The sequence below is a fragment of the Fukomys damarensis genome, unplaced genomic scaffold, assembly GCF_012274545.1.
Source record: "Fukomys damarensis isolate Sample0158 unplaced genomic scaffold, DMR_v1.0_HiC HiC_scaffold_1, whole genome shotgun sequence".
NCBI classification, from domain to species: domain Eukaryota; kingdom Metazoa; phylum Chordata; class Mammalia; order Rodentia; family Bathyergidae; genus Fukomys; species Fukomys damarensis.
In genome coordinates this window covers 18,518,656-18,536,998 of record NW_022900913.1, presented here as the reverse complement: position 1 = coordinate 18,536,998, position 18,343 = coordinate 18,518,656, and positions in this window count along the sequence as shown.

Sequence of the window (18,343 nt, the reverse complement as noted above, 5' to 3'; positions counted from 1 at the left end):
ACAGGCCTTCACTAGAACCTAATCATACTGGCACCTTATTATGAATTTTCCAGACTTTGCAAGTATAAAAGAAAACTCTAAACTTTGGTTGATTATAATGACCCAGATTGTACCGCTTTGTTTCATCAGCTTGAATGAGATAATGCAGCTACTGAGAAAATGCCAAAATTGAAGAGCAAGTGTCTTTAAAGGAACACACAGAGGATCTCAGATGGAATAAGGAAAGGAGTGACGTGACCACAGAACTCGAGTTGAGTCACATAGTCATAAAACCACCAGCTGCCAATAAGAACTGTCAGAGGCAAGAAATGGATCCTTTCCCAGTGTGTTCACAGAGAACATCATTACAGACATCCGTCCATGCAGGCTTCGGGGCTCTACAACTCAAATGATAATCTATAATCTTATGCCACTCTCTTTAAGATAATGTGCTAAAGCACTTCCAGGAAAGTAATGAACTCAATTTTAAAGCCTCAAAACTGGAGAGGATACATTACAAAGCAAGTATATGTAGAAATTAAAGTTGTGGGGAGTGCTGCTGGGGCACGATGAAACCAAGGACTTGAGAAAATACAGTCAATTTAGCAAAGACTATGAGAAGCCATACCCTGCCCAGTACGATAGGCATGAGGGCAACCAAGAGAGACTGCTGTTTCAGCACCTAGAAAAAATAGACCTCCTTAGAGTAAGAGTACTCAGTGCCACCAAATGCATTTAAATTGAGAGAGAGAAGTATGTGACTTGACATTTATTTCATGAAGTCAGTGATTCGTGGCAGAAAAGGACTAGTTTCAGTGTTCAGCAGAGAATGGCAAAAATAAATATAAATACACTGAGCAGAAATCTCCTTTGTGACATTTTTGCTATTAAAGGAAGCAGACACAGTGGTAGGCAGATTGGTACAGTCAAGTTTGTGTGCAAGAGACAGAGATGTCTCTTGTGTTGGCTCACTGGTAAGCTCCATCATTACGTAAGTTGTAACATAAATAGTAAAAGTAATCAAAATAATGAAAGCCTAACTGAATGTGTTACTAGACTTGACTTCTGAGGTCCTAGTGGGAGAAGCTGTTTCTACTTTAATGGGATTATAAATAAGAGAACATTAAAAATGGGGGATGTGGACTTGATGAAAATAGTTACTCTTTCTGAGAAGAGTAAATAAATTTGCTTTGACATTATAGTTGCACAAACTAAGAGTTATTCGTCTCGATTTTTTAAGTGCTCATGTGGAGTGATTTTTAGGAGAAAATAAACAGGTTTTAAATAATCCGTGGACTGTTGGTAGTGAGACTAATAAAAATGACTTTTCTCTGCTTTGTTTCTGTAATGAAGGACTTTCTCTGCGAACACAACTTGATTTCCTTTCTTTCCTTTAACTTTTTTCAAATTGATCTGGCTAGACATATTTGCTATCTTATTTTCCAATTGATCTCAACAAGTTGCCCAGAGTCCTGACTCTATTTCTTGGACTAAGTAAAGCTTTTTCATAAAAAATGTAATGAGGTGAATTTTAGGACACTGAGAGGCTGGTAAAAAATATTTCAATTTTTTTTTTTATCTGAAGCATCTTTTGTGTTTGAGTCCCACTGCTTTCATTTGCCAAAGTTTTCAGTTTAAAAAATTACATCCATCTTTCTTTCCTGTCCTTCTTGCTTTCTTTCCATCTAATCTCCTCATTTTTTGCACTGCTCCCTCTGATTCCTTATTTAGGTACAATCTCAGCAGTTCAGGGGCAAATAAAAAATATTTAATGATATTTCTTTCTTTCAACTAAATGCTTTAGTAAAACAGGGACAATTTTTCAAAGAAGTGGATGTTTTCATTTCTTTTTAAAATTAATTTTATTGGTACATTTTAGGTATGTGATATAATGATATTCATCTTGGTCGATTTGTACCTTTATGGAATATGTCTTGATTCTTATTTTCCCCATTCCCCCGTACTCCTTTCAACCCCTTCCCCCCTCTACTTATTTTTGTTGCCATCTTTTCACTTTTTCATGTTAATTCAATTCCCTTCATTCCTTTTCACTACCCCTCCCACTTCCCCTTTGAAACTTTTCTTCCTATTTCACATTATCTATTATGTATTTTTATCTGTATTTACACTTTCAGTTTATCACACCAGAGAAATTCTTCAGTATTAAACATGTGTGTCCTATTTATTTCACTTTAGAGTATCACCTCAATGTGCATCCCTTTAGCTACAAATGTCTCTCACTTGTCATTCTTAATGGTTGAATAGTACTCCACTTAATTTTTTTAAAAAGCACAAATTCTTTATCCAGTGTCCAGTTGATGGGCAATTGGGCTATTTCCAAGTTTTAGCTATTACAAACTGTGCTTCAATGAATATGGGTGTACATATATCACCATGATATGATTCTTTTAATTCTTTGGGGAAGAAACCCAGCAGAGGAATAGCTAGATCAAATGGGACCTCTAATCGTAGTTCTTTGATGAATCTTCATGCTGATTTACATAGTGGTTGCACCAGTCCACATTCCCACCAACAATGGAGATGGGTTCCTCTCTTGCCAAAACCCTGCCACCAAATTGGTTGATTTCATGATAGCAGCCATTCTTTCCAGGGTGAGGCAGAATTTCAGCATGATTTTCTTTTACATCAAATGATGAGTGAAGTTGAGCATTTTTTCATATATTTATTTGCTGCTTTTACTTCTTTTTCTGAGAAATGTCTGTTCATTAAAGATGCTTATTTTGAATTGGATCTTTAAATTTGGGAAGTCTGACAAAGAGGTAAAAGCGGCAAATAAATATATGAAAAAATGTTCAACATTACTGGTCATTCCAGAGATGCCGATGAAAACAACACTGAAATTCCACTTCACCCCACAAAGAGTATCTGCTATCAAGAAATCAACCAATAACAAATGTTGGTGGGGTTGCAGAGAGAAAGGAACCCATAGATTGTCTCTTCACCCTGTTGATGGTTTTTCTTCTTGTGCAGAATCTTTTTAATAAGAAGGGATCCCACTTGTTGATTGTTTGTGCTAATTCACATTCAACTGAGGTTTTCTTCATAATATCTTTGCCTATGCCAGTGTCTTCACAAGTTCTACTCAACCTCTCTTCCAGCCAGTTTAGTGTTTCTGTAATATTTAAATATTTGATCCATTTCAGTTTTTGGTTTAGTGCATGGTGGGAGATATAGTTTTATTTTTAATCACTGACAAGTTGAAACCCAGTTTTTCCAGCACCATTTATTAAAGAGGCAATCTTTCCTCCAGTGATCATGTTTGGCTTCTTCATCAATGAAGTGGCCGAGTGTGTCTGCAGTTGTTTCTGCATCTTCTAATCGGTTCCACTCATTCTCAGATCTGTTTCCTTGCTGCTTTTACCACAGTGGCTCTGCAGTAGGTTCAAGTCAGGGATTGTGATACCCACTACCTTGTCTTTGTTGCCTAGCATAACTTTTATTATTCTAGTTCTCTTCTTTTCCAATTGAATTTTTGGATTTTTTTTCTCAAGGTCATTGAAGTAGGCTGCTGGAATTTCAATTGGGACTCACTGAATCTATATAGCAGCTTTGGAAGTCTAGCCATTTTCACTATTTTGGTTCTTCCTACCCAGGAGAAAGGGATCCCCCCCTCTATCTATCTATCTATCTATCTATCTATCTATTTATCTATCTATCTATATTTGGGGGTGCTGGGGATTGAACTGAGGACCTTGTACTTGTGAGGCAGGTGGCAGAACCACTGAGCTAAATCCCGGGTCCAGAGTGCTATATTTTTCAGAGAAGAGGTCTTTGATTTCTTTTGTTAGGTTGATCCTTGGAGTTCCATTTTTTAAAATGCTATTATGAAGGGAGTTGTTTTTTCAGTTCCTTTTTCAGTGAGTCTGTAGTGCATGTACAGGAAAGTTATTAATTTTTGTGTGTTGACCTTGCATCCACCTACTCTACTGAATTAGGTTACTAAGTCTAGAAGCCTTTTGTGGAGTTGTTGGGGTCTTATATATAAAGTATCATGTCATCTGCAAATAATGACAATTTGACTTGTTCATTTTCTATCTTTATTGTTTTTATTTCTTTCTTTTATGTGGTGGCTAATGTTTCCAAAACTATATTGAACAGGAGTGATGATAGTGGACATCAAGTCTTATACCTGATTTTAGTGTGAAAAATTTCAGTTTTTAACAATAATATGATATTAACTGTTGGTTTTTCATGGATGGTTTTTTTCAGGTTGTGGTAGGGACAATCTATTCCAATTTTTTAAGGTTTTATCATGAATGAATGAATGTTGGATTTTGCTGGAGGGTTTGTCTGCATCTATTGAGATGATCATATGGTTTTTGTTCTTGGCTCTATTAATATAGTGCAGTACATTTATTGATTTGCATATATTGAACCATCCCTTCACCCCTGGCATGAGTCCCACTTTGTAAGAATGTATGATCTTCTTGATGATCGTCTACATTCTATTTGTCAGTATCTTATTAAGGATTTTTTCGTCTATGTTCATTAGTAAGATTGCCCTATAGTTCTATTTTTTCAGTTGTGTCTTTCTCTGATTTGCTTGTTTCCAGTAATGAATTCAGGAATATAGCTTCCCTTTAATTTTATTGAAGAGTTTAAGTAATAGTGGCAATAGTTCTTCTCTACATGTCTTGTGGAATTCAGCACTGAAGCCATTAGGGCTTTTCCTACTTGGCAAGTTTTTAATCATGTTTTTAATTTCATTGATTGATATTGGGATGTTTATTATTTTGAGGTCTTCTTCACTCAAATTTGTTAAATCATAAGTATCTAGGAATCTGTCCGTTTCTTCTGTGTTTTCTATCATATTGCTGCATAGGTTATTAAAGTAGGTATTGATGATCCTCTGGATCTCTGCTGGATCCTTTTAATTTCGCCCTTTTCATTCTTAGTTGCATGGATTGGGGTCTTTTCTCTCTCTCTCTCTCTCTCTCTCTCTTTCTCTCTCTCTCTCTCTCTCTCTCTCTCTCTCTCTCTCTCTCTCTCTCTCATAAGTTTGGTTAAGCGTTTGTCAAATATTTTTATTCTTTTGAAAATCCAATTCTTTGCTTCACTGATTTTTTTGTATCATTCTCCTAGTCTCCATTACATTGATTTCTGCTCTGGGTGTTATAATCTCCCCCCCCCCCCGCTTGTATGAACAGTAGGATTCTCTTGTTCTTTTTCTAGAAATTTGAGGTTTAGCATTAGGTTGTTTACTTTAGCTTGCTCTGTTTTTCTAATGAGTATTCACTGCTACTAATTTCCCTTGTAAATCTGCTTTTGTTGTGTCCTGTAGATTCTGATTAAGTTGTATTGACATTAATGTTTAATCGTAGAAACTGATTTCTTCTTTAATTTCTTCTGTGACTCATTGGTTATTTAGAAGTGTGTTGTTTAATTTCCATGTGTTTCTCCTTTTTCTTCATTGACTCTGATCAGTCTTATGTTATTCTTCTTTGCATAATCTAGCAGCTGCTGTATTAGTTTTTCATGGCATCTTACTATTTTTAAAAAATTTTATTTTGGTAATCACTAATTGAAATCCTATCTTCTATATCAGAAATTCTGTCCTCACATTGGGTCATTCTGCTGTGTAAACTTTCAATGGAGTTTTTAATTTCCTGAAAAATCTGCAACTGTTTTATGGATTCCTTTTATTTTCTATGTTGGGATTCCATCATGTTCCTCACCTCCTCTATTTTTTTAAAATCTGTGTCTACTCTAGATTTATTAATCATGTTTTGCACTATGGGCACAATCTCTGTTGTTATCTGAGAAATTATTTCTGATTTCATTTTTTCCGTATTCTCTTTCATTGCCAGTTCAGGGAGACCAGATGGTTGAAAATCAGATTGTTCCATCTCGTTGCCCTTTGAGTTGCATTAGTTGATCTGGACATCTGGTTTTGAAGTTTATTTCCATGTCGTCTCATTTCAGAAGATGCAGCCTGCTATGCTTTTGTTGAGGCAACTTTTTGCTCACCCTGTGGGCTTTAATTCTGAACAAGCCATTGAGCTGCCTTTTCTGTGCTGCTGACCACTGCACCAATTCTGGGTTTATTGTGGTGTCTTCTGGATCCCTACACTGTCCTGGTATCCTGGTGTGGGGAATTGGGTACTGGCTGGGGCTTGCACACACTTGGGTTTGTATTTAGGCCCTCTTCTGGCTGGGCCTGCCTTCCTAAGTAGCTGTTCTCTGAGAGGGCCTTTGGCTAGCGGCTGTGCATCCCAGTCTCTGGTGTCTGGGCAGGCTTCTGGCTAGGGTCTGCACACACTTAACAATGGTATCGGGGCTGAGCTCTGGCTGTTGCTTGTGTATCTCTTTTCCACGTGGGTCTTTGGCTGGGGCCTGAGGGGCCAAGTGGCCAGGGTCAGTGTAGGGTCCTGGCTGGACCTGCCTCCAGCCATGGCTCACTGACCTCTCACTGGGATCTGTGTAAATTTGTAATTTTGTACTTTATGTTGTTGTTTGGGAAGTTTTAAGGATAGATAATGCCAACATCCAATTATGTATTTTTTTTCTACCCAATAAACACTGTGAGGAAGATTTTTATTTTGTGTACTATCAAAAAATTAAATCATACAGTCATATATGTTTCAGACAGAAGAACCATGAGACAGTCTAAAAAATACTATACATCTTTATTATTTTGCTCATTTCTACATCCATCTATTCTCCCAGTGATTATGTGGTCAGAGTCTCACTGTTTTAAGCTTCAGAATCTCCAGTGACAGTTTTTAAATCCAGATGAAAAAAGTCCTGATATATAGCCAATATTTGTAAAGCTTTTTGGCTTGAAATCTGTATCATTCAAGTATTTCCTGGAACAAGTTTAAAATATTGTAATGGTCTTACCTTGGGCCAAAAGCTTAAATAACAATTCTATGGCCAGCAGTAGCTTCTCAGTTGATAGATGTTTTAGTTGTTTTTATTGTGAGAAAAATGCATGAGAACATGGAGTGTGAACCATAGCTGAGGAAACTGTTTGCTCTTTGGTTGTTAAGTAATGAGACAGGTTGATCTTGGCCTTGTGAAAAGGTTACATGAGTCATTTTCCTTATGGTTGGAATATATTGGTTCATATCACATGGGGAAATAAAAGCAAAAGATAGGAAGATTTTAATAAATTCTTGTGATCAAATTTGTATTCATTTTTCTAAGTGAAAAATTTTATATTAAGTGAGTGCTTTTCTTCCAGTTGCATACTTGTTTGAATTCCCAGTGGTGCAACATTACTGAGCCCACCCTTTAAACCCTTTGCCAAGAAGACTGCAGAAGAAAAGAGACTAGGTCATAAAGGAGAGAGTGTGGGCTCTTCCACAAAGCACTGTGATTGACTCTAGCAAGTGTGCAGTGTAGGACAATAAGTAAGGGAAATGGTAGGCGTTGTGATTGGTCCAACTTGATGTTCCAGTACAATGATTCACCTCTAATTTAGTCATAATGATTTCTAATCCCTTCTTAAAGGGAATTGATCAAGCAGCTTTTTTCTTTTAAGTAATTTGAATTAAAACATAGGATTCTCATTATCTAGAGTTTCTCATCTTGTCTTTCATGGTCTATAGCTATCAAAACATCTTGGAACTCTTGATAAGTACATTTTTATAGTGCAACTCAGATTTCAACACAAATATCTGTTGGAAATTGGGTCAAAATTTTGCAAGATTACCGTTCTTCAGATTATATTTATATACCTTAATCTGTAAAATCTTTAGCTAGTGAGCATTTAAGTTATTTTAAGCCTTAGGTATAAAGTAGGTAATATTCAGGGAAAGAAGTGAGAATATAGTATGAAAAAGCACATAAAATATACTTTACCTCTGTAAAAATTTCCACTGCATCCTAATTATAACTCCCTTCTTCATTGAATATACTAGTAATAAACTTTATTGAACAATTTCTAATTGAAATTATCATACAAAGTATTTATATTTTAATCCATTGAATATTCATAAGAAATTTAGGAAGAGTGTTGTTTCATAAATGTGCACATGTAAATCAAACAGTTTCCATATGATAGCATAATGAGGTGGCTGCATAACTCTAATTGAATCCTAATTGGTACTAGAATAATCGCATTCTTTAGGGCTAGACCCTAATTGCAATATTTTCAAAATCAGTATGTACAAGGAAATCAGAATTATGAATATCCATATTTAAATTTCATCAAAATATTATCTATTGGCAAGGTTTCCAGTTTTTGTCTTATAGTTATCATAAGTGGAGTATAAATCAGGAGTTGAGTCAAGATGCCTGCTGAAGTCTCTGCAACACTTCTCTTTTTATTTCAAGGCTTTGTCCACAAGAATTAAAGGAAGTCAGCCAGGGGTAATGTCAACTATGACACAATCGTCATTGTATGACCTTTCTTCAAAACATCAGTGATCTCTAATGTAGGTTTCTTTACTCCTTTTCTGAGAACCATAATACACAGAAACACACAAATGTGGTACTAAGCAGATTAATGGTCCTTGAGTTCCTTACATGTGTGCGGTTCTGTAAACCATTCCATTGATGTTCCAGGACAACAGTGGTGCAATCCTCTGCGGTGACTGTACTTACATCATGAAAAGAGACGAGTGTCATTTCAGTTCTTGTCATTCGACCATTCCAATAATATATCTGAACTATTCAAAGTTTATATGTATTTGGAGATTTATCTGCATCCATTTTATTATGAATTGCTTTGTACCTGTTGAAAGGCTCAGTTCCAATCCTCATAGGGCTTTAGGAAAAAAATGAAGCAGACAAAGAATCACTTATTTTCATGTTTCCACTTTCTTTCCTGATTACAGGCTATGCTTTGTATAAGCAAATTTACAATAAAGGAGCTGCATACAATGACTTCTATAGCTTCTGTTAGCATATTTCATTTTTTTAAATTAACTTTTCCTTGGGGCCGGGGATTTAGCTCAGCCGTTCAGTGGCCTGCCTTACAAGCACAAGGACCTGAGTTCAATCCCCGGTACCAAAAAACAAAACAAAACAAAACAAAAAAAAAACTTTTCCTTCAGGAATACTGATCTGATTGATGTGGTAACAAGTTAAAAACAATATACATGTAAATATTATATTACAAGTTAATTGTCAGCAACATTTGAATACAGTAGTTGGAAGAAAACTTCAATTAACTATGCAGATATAAGTGTAAATAAAAGCAGTATGATTTATGACAAAACAAAACTATGAATGTAGAATACAAAAGTTTCTGTTATGCTCTTTTCTATGCTCATAGTGAGTTTGAATAATTTACAAGTGAAAATAAAACTTAAAAGTGAAGCACAATAAAATATAAATAGGTATAAAATGCCATTTAAAGGAAACCTTAGTAAAGAGTTGCAAATTATTATAATTTCAGGGATCACAAAGTAAGAGCAAAGTAGCACTATATGTTTTAAGTAGGTAAAAAAAAAAGTATGAAATGTAAACATCCTAAATTCTTTTTAGACTATTGCTAAATATAATTTTAAAAATACTAAGAAAAAAAGCCATTTAGTCCACACAAAATTTTGTAACATAAAAGTAAATTGAATTTAAAAGAAAATAAAAGTGAAAGAAAACATAAATTTCCTACGGTGAAAGTCAGAAGTTTAAAATAGACCCTAGCTAGAACACTTTTGGAGAAAAGAGCTATTGAGATGCATATATCTTCTATGTTGACCACATACATTTAAATTTCTAAATAGATCTTTCCCTTTAATCCATTCAGAAATACATTTCTTGCTGTTTTTACCTCCCATAGATACTATTTTAGACTGAAAGTGGTCCTTAGGAGACTATGAATAATTGAAAAGGTAAACCATACAATAGAAAAGTGAGATAATGTTCAGGAATAATTTCTTACAATGCTGAATAAGAAACCCTTGAATGCACTTGTGATGTTCCATTTGTATTAATATCTTAAAGTCAGAGTTTTCTGATATTTTTGTAACCTTGAGACCATCTCTTCAGCACATTATCACCTAGAAGTACACACACACACACACACACACACACACACACACACACTATGGATGATAGCAAGAAGCCTAGTTTGTTTACAAGTTCCATTACATTCCTTAAATGTTTCACATTCAATTATTTATTTCAATGCTTATAATTGAAAGGAAAGATAAACATTTAGTGTAGTCACAACACAGAAATAAGAAGGAAAATAGAAAATGGGAAATTAAATACCTTACAGACGGGAAGTAGTTGCTATGTGTTATGAACTGAGTATTTCTTTCCTTTTCATAATTCGTTTGCTAAATGTAATTCTGATATGATGTTCTGTGGAGGTGATTTTTGGCAGCTAATGACATCACAGACTTGAGTCCCTATGACAAGTATGAATGCCCTGATATAAAGAGGCCAGTGAGAAAACTCACTTCTACCATGTGAGGACAGAGAACTCCTCAGTTTGACATGCAGATCTCCTTCAGCAGAGCAGGATGACTCTGGGACACTAACCCCAGACTTCCACTCTAGCACTTAGATACTTTTCTATTGTTTACAAGCCACCAGATCTCTGGGACTTTGCTATAATCAGCCCAAACTGTTTGAAACAGGGAAGTGTAAAAATGTGAAAAAGTTAATGTACTAGTGTGTAAAAAAATTAAATATTGGAGATAAAGCATTAACCACCTGACTCTCTAACCCTCCCAAAAGGTCATATTTTAGAAATTATATTTAAATAGTGTGCATGTATGATACACAATCTAAAAGGAAACATTTGGTTTCAATGAATTTGGTAAATAATTTTTAAGAATATATCCAAATCTAATTTGATTTTCTATAGAATGGTTATTTATATTTATATGACTGAGTATTGATACCAAGAGTTATATTTTTCATATATGCCACTGATTTCAAAATTAAATTTAGTGCCTAATAGGAGGTGTGTGTGTGTGTGTGTGTGTGTATATATATATTGTTTTTACAAAGACCCTCCAAAATAAAACTAAGGATCATATTTGGCAAAAGACTGTATCATTAATAATTCATTATGCATTGAATTCATTAGTATAATTATTTACTGCAGAATCGCCATGGAATTTTTTAATAATTTCTGTAAAATGTTTCTGCTTGTTAAAAAGGTTTTGATCATTTCGTAATATTTTTAAAAGCATCAGTACAATAAAGGGAACAGTATTTTGCACAACAAAAAGTTAACAAATGAAAAATTTTTAAAAAATTATTTTGCAAATAATTTTCAACACTGGAATCAGATCATCATTTCTCAGTGAGCAATCTCTTTATTCTTACGTTAAAAAGCCGTATATACGTATCACTGGGAACTTTTAGATCATAAATTCTAGAAAAGACATTGAAACTGCAAATTAGTTCAGCAAAAACCTTACCAAAGAACACAAAGAAACTCAATTATATTTCCAGAAGCAATGCCTATTTACCGAAATTGCAGTCATCAGGAATACCAGCTGCAGCTCTACTCCTTAGATTTTGCCTGCAGGTAACTTAAATCTTACAACAATTTTGGAGACAGGCTCTGGGAAATTGAAATAAAATAACTGATTATTGAATTAAAATTTTTGTGGCTTGGGAAAAAATGTCATTTGGTAAGAGGACCTCTCTCAACTAAAGCGGATATTATCTAGGTTTTAAAGTTAATCATATGCACAAATGTTCTATGTGTCTTTATTTAATAGAAGTGCTGTTTATTATGTTGTACTGTATTTACTGAGATATACTTAGCATCTTCACTTTTTTTCATTGAGTTTATTGGTACCTTTTAAGTATACAGTACAGTTACATTCACCATTGGGATCATCTTCACTTTACAGCCATCTTTTTAAAAGCTTTTTCTAAGGGCTTGGGATTTAGCCCAGTGGTTTGGTGGTCTGCCTTGGAAGCTCAAGGACCCGAGTTCGATCCCTGATACCAAAAAAAAAAAGAGAAAAAAATTGAAAGCTTTTTTAAGCTTTTGAAAGATGCACAAAGTTCTGAAAAGTTTGCTATATTACAAAGTTATTAGAGAAGCTAAAAAAAAGAAAGAGCCAGACTTCCAAGTCTCAACTCAAATCTATTAGCAGGTTGAAGGAAAGCCTGGGAAAACTATTTTAAAAGCAGCAAATGAAAGTAGCAACAAAATCAAAACCACTGTAAGTGATTGTAATTGACAGTGCAGTGATCAGTCCTTAGAATCCCTGTTCTGGTTTTCCCAGGGATAGCTTTCACTTTTGTAAAAGCAAATATGTAGCGATGTGTTTAAAATCATGCAGCAAATGAATGGCAATATATTTCATTAATAGTTTTCCATTCCTTCCTTCCGCACCTGAGGACTGTCTCTCCCAGAAACAATCAATTTTATCTCTGAAGTACCTTCTCTCTCTGATTCTTTCATGTGTGTCTACCTGCAGAATATGATTACTCTTTTACTACTGATGACTCTTTTCAACTATTTCAAAAATCATTTATGTATTTTCTTTGGTGATTGACAGATGTGTAGTTTACTCAGGGCACAAAACATTGTTCTGCTCATTAAAGATATGCTACAGATAATGTTCAATGCCATAACGTCAATTCATTATTGGGGAAAAATAAGAACCGGACTGATTATGGAAAGGTACAAATTTCCAACAATGAATGCCATTATATTGTATAAAGTAAATGTACCAATAAAATTAATAAAGTTAAAAACTGTGGTTGTGTGCTAGAAAGTTTTATACAATTGTACTTCTCTTACCTCTAGCCCTCTTATGTTGATATACTGCTAAAGGGACATCAAAAGCTGTGCTCAGGTGCCCATTATTTTATTTGATGTTGAGGTCACAACAGAACAGAGCAGCAAACATTTTCAGGGACGGTCTTGGAAAATGCATGCTGGGGACTCCGTCAAAGTACTTTTCCTTCGCATAGTGCTATAAGCAGTTATAAGGCTACTTACTACTAAAGTTTGGATGCAGTGAAGCAGGCCCAATATTTTATAGATGTAATGTGTCCCATTTATCTGTGTTAACTGGCTGAATCTTTTGTGCCTGGATAGTATATAATTAACATGTCACTATAAAACTGTTCCCTATTTGGAAGAATAAATTCACATTCCATTAAATAAGGATCATCACCACTTTAATGGTCTGGATGTTGCATTTTAATAGCCATATAAGTAACCAGAAAATTAAATAGAACTTTTATCTAATATGTATTTTCACATTTGATAGTACTCCTAGCCTAAGTTAACTAGATTGCTGCAACTGATCAGGTTCCATTCATGTGAGATTGCTTCTGAAGTAGTACATATTCTAATATCTCATGTAGAAATGTTATGCAAATTATTTGTAAATGTGAAATCCTCAAGAGCAAAGCTACATTAACTGTTCCTATTGCAAAGGTATGCTCAATAATTTACAACCCATCAATAGCTGAATTGGAAATAAATTGTTTCTCTGCAGTTTCTAAAGGCAGTAGAAATGTAAACAGCACCATCTTCTGGATTATATGAATTTGTAATTATTTCTTAGGCTTCTGCACACAGGTTTTCTTAAACAGATGTCTCACAGATATTAAATATTGCATATTCACACTGTCTGTTTTCAAGTCTTTGCTGCTCATTTTAATCATGATAAAGTCTAAATCCAAAATGTATAATGAAACATAAGTACTTCTATACATATTGATTTGTGTATTAACTTTCAATTCAAATATAAGTAATTTGGGACATAATAAATAAGATTTCATTTTTGATCAAGATTAACTGGCCCCTCTATAGCATTGCAAATTTATGAAGGTGATGATATAGAAGAAAATAGGCCATAAATTTAAGATTTCCTGTAGAACAAAAAATATATATCATCTATGTGCATTCTTTTTCATTATTTCTTTATATTACTTACAGTTGACTGAAATATATTTTAAAATGTTCTTTCAAAATCATGTTTTGTGTTGAGATAAACTCCTAAATATTTAGAATTTTAAGTTGTTGATATCAGGAGATAATTTTAGATACCTTGATTTTACACCTGGGAAGAGTGAAAACCTAGGGACATGAGTTTGGGAAGCCAAGATATAAGGAATAGAGTGAACCCTCGAGTTACAACAGGCCTGACATACAAACAACTGGGATAGGCAAGGTTAATGGACCTAATACTTTTCCTTGTTATCTACAGCATGCGTCCAGGTAAACATCTAGATCTCAGCTATATTGACACGCAACCTACTTGAGTTACACCCAGACCTTGGGATCCCATTGAATTTGTAAATCAAGGGTTTGCTGTACAAAGATAAATAATGTTATAATATATTTAATGAATATTTTAACTTTGTCTTTTTTTCTGCACACTTACTCTCTGACCTATCCTCTGCAGCTGGACTGTTTACTTTTTTTTTTCAAGTTCTAAATCCCATTCTATGTCTGTTTTCTCCTCAGTATAGATAGCCCTACGCTTTAAGCACTGTCTCCTTAATCCTCTTAATGGGAGGGGAATATTGTGCCCATGTCTATTTTGAGAAAAAAAGCAAACCTTCAATCAATTGAACCTTTTACTTGTCTTCTGCTACGAACTGGTGACACAGTGCAGGCCAACTACTGAATAATCATGCAAACTCTTAAGAAGATCACAAGGTACTAAAATTATGTTTCAGTCCCTTTAACCTTTTCAGCAATATTCACTTTTTCTTGCTTTGTGTCGTTATATAACTCAAAACCACTCCATTAAATATAAAGCACTTCATGCTTCTCGCTACTTTTTCACCTTTAGCAATAACTTCTTTTCCAGGGAAATGTGAAGACACCAGGTGTACATTCCCTCAGCATATTTCAGTATCAATTATAAATCACTTCCATCTGTGCCCATTATTTCTTTCTCCCCTCATGATAGAAGAGTTGCTTTCGACTTTCTTGACTAAACTTTCCCTTGACCATAGGTGTAATTTTGTTCCTCTTTTAAAGGAAATTTTCTGTATACTCAGATTCCGTCTTCACACACGTGCACATTTCCAATATTCCAAATGCCTAAAGTTTGAAGTGTTTTCAAAAAAACCTCTGAACATGCTATCATCAACTCTTCCCTGTCCTGTGAGAAACTAGTAAAGAACTGGCAGGAAAATTTTCTAGAGCAATCCCAACGTAAGGATTGGTTAAGGTCTTCATTTATGCAAATGAGTAAAATGATAGTGAAATAATACAGACATATGTTGAAAATTCACGTATTTGTCCAATGCAAATGTAATCACTTTGTTGATTCACTTTGTTGAATCACTGTGGAAGGTGTCAAATATTACAAATTATACATTTTCTTTTATTTACACTGTAAATTCTACAGACAAATAAAATTAGTTATTTGAATTTAATGAGAGTTACCAACATCTTCTCATTCATGATTCTAAGTTGCAGATTCAATAAAATAATAAGGTAAATTCTTGTATACCTTTTGCTGTTCCATATTTATATGAACTAATATGCTCACTTTTATAGCTTAGCTATTGTTTGTCCCCACTAAAAATCATAATGAGGTCAAACTACAGTGTATCGGTGCTGGGAGGTGATGAATATTCATTGTAATACATTCAGTAGCTAGTTTGTTAACACAAATTGGTTGCCACCTGCCCTGTTAAACTCAACTATGAGAATTTTGCAGAGACAAAAATGAGTGTCAGATACCTTTATCCCCTTGACCTATGAACAAATAAAGAAATGAAAAGTATTTCTGCAAATGCCCCAAATCATATTTTTATAATAGAAATACATTAGAAAATAATTTTGATTGGTGTAGCTAGAACTGAAGCAATATTTTAAGCAGATATATACATTTGAGGGGTAAATTATCCACCCAAAATATATTGAGGTTTTATACTTAATCACTTTATGGCTGTGGCATTACTTAGAGATAGGGTATTTACATCTGATCGAGTTAAGAATACATTTATAGGCTGGTACAGAGGCCAGTCTGTGAGATGAAGGTACAGAATGAATACCATTTATAAGCCAAGGAATGTCAAAAGCTATGAAAAACTAGAAAAATGAGGGGTGGAAGAAATTTATGCTTCATACTCAGAAAGAATAGTTTCTGCTAACATCTTTTTATATTCATTAAGTTTATTGGTGGATTTTAGGTATACAATATAATGATATTTATCATTGGGAATTTGTATCTTTACATTGTTGGAAATATGCCTTAGTTCTTATTTATCGTCATATTTCTAACTTGAACTATGGGAAAATAAATTTCTGTTACCACTTGGTTTGCAGCATTTTGTTACAGGAGTACTTACAAATTCATACCCCTACCCAGTTTGGGTGTCATTTGAGACCACAAGATTTGATACATCAGAAGAAAAATCACTAGTGAAATTAATTGATGAAAAGTTAAATGAGAAAACTTCCTCCATGAATATAGGCTTCTCAAAGTAAAGAAGGACAACACTATTCTAGGCATTTCCATTTATTCATTGCAAATCTATTAAGCAAATCAATACAGGACTCCATGACAAAGTCAGTAAAGGAGTGTAAGGTAAGAATTATGCTTAGGGAAAATATCATTATCTTGTCACTCTATAAATTCCCCTATCACACTAAAATAAAATTGTGAACATTCCAGTGCGTAAACTTTTTGCCTCTTATTATATTACCATAAATTTGAGCATTTAAAAATGTTTTCTTTAACATTTTATTTTCAGATATATCCTAGTATCTTTTTTCTCACTCTTTCTCCAAACTTGCAATTAGTCTTCTGTAAGGTCATGTGTATTTATCTCTCCTGTTACCTAGGATGCTCTCTTCAATTATGTATCTCAGTGTCATTGGACTCTACCTCTTGCTGTCTTGCATTCATTTACCAAAATGAATGCAGGCCTTTCACATCACTAAACACATTCTAGATTGTTTTGAGCAGCTCACAAATGAATTTGCTGCTGGCTTTTGAAAGGTCCCCCTTGTGTCAGCAACTGACAGCTCTAAATGCATTCGTTCAAAATATAATCATGATATTAATTCCTAAGTATTTTCACTCCCTCCATTCTTAAACTCATCTTGGGGTATCATCACCTATATTCCCATGAGTAAAATCTGAGGATCAGACTCTTCTTGTATCCCCCATTTTAATCAATAAGCCATGAATTTCTTAGAAGAATTTAATAACTTTCAAATTAGGTTACTCATTTATTTTAACCTCAATATTGCTTTCCTTCACCCAAATTTTCACCATGGAGTATAGAGGTATTCTAAAATGAAAAAGTAACCAGTCACTTTCCTGCTTATCATCATTAATAGATTTGAGGAAAGTCTAAATTTCTAACAATGTCCTTTCAATCTGTGCTTCTGCTCAAGCATCACTTGGTCAGGTACAAATTTATAATCAAATATATTAATAAATACACTGAGGAAGTCAGACTTCTGTCGCTGTGACAGAATAACAAAGGTAAGAGGAGAAGTTTACTTCAGAGGTTTTGGTCATAGTCCTTTATTGTTGTTGGTATGCCTGTGTGGCACAGAATACCTCAGTGACAGTGTGTGGCAATCTAGCTGTTGTTAAAGGGCAGCCAGGAAGCAAAAAGAGAGGAAGACAAGGGTCTCATAAGTTTAAGATTTCCTTCAAGCATACTTTGCCAGTGGCCTAACTTCGTTCCTGTATTCCTTATCTACTGAAGCCTCCAATACCTTCCAGTGGTGTCTTTAACACACTGACCTTTGGGAATCTTTCAAGATCCAAACTGTAATATATATGTATATTTGCATACACACATATGTTCACTTATATATGTATACAAAATCCATCTACAGCTATCATGCTTATGTACCTGTGGACTTGTACACGGACTAGGCTTTCTATATGTGATGTCTATAACCCCAAATTTCTTGCTAAATTTCTTGGTGTTATTAAAATATAGTAGATACCATAACAATAATGTTTTCTGAATAATTACATCTCAAGGTTATTGAGAATATTTGCAGAAGAGGCATTAATGTTAAAATATATGTATATTTGAACTCATTTATTAATCATGCATCAATATTTTTGCTTGTTTAAGAATTTTTTATTCGTGCTTTTATGTTTATTTTCCTTTAATTGACAGAGGCATGATATAGGCATTTATTGATTATTTTACAAATGACTAAGCTTACTTCTGAAGTAAAGAGAAAAAAATTGATTTTTGTGTTCCAAGAGTTGTACTGTATTTGAAATTTACTAGGTTCTCTTTTGAAGCAAAAAGACTTTATATGTGCATGTGTTTAGCTATTCATTTACAAATAAGATTAGCGAACTGATTTCTACATATATATTAACTTACAGATAATTTGTTTTATGAAAATTTTTACTTTTGAGTGCATATTTTCAAAAAAATAAAGCATCCTGAGGAAAAAATTTAAGTAACAGAAGTAAGGAACATGTTGAAGATGTACGTAATGAGCATTTTTTCTTTTGAT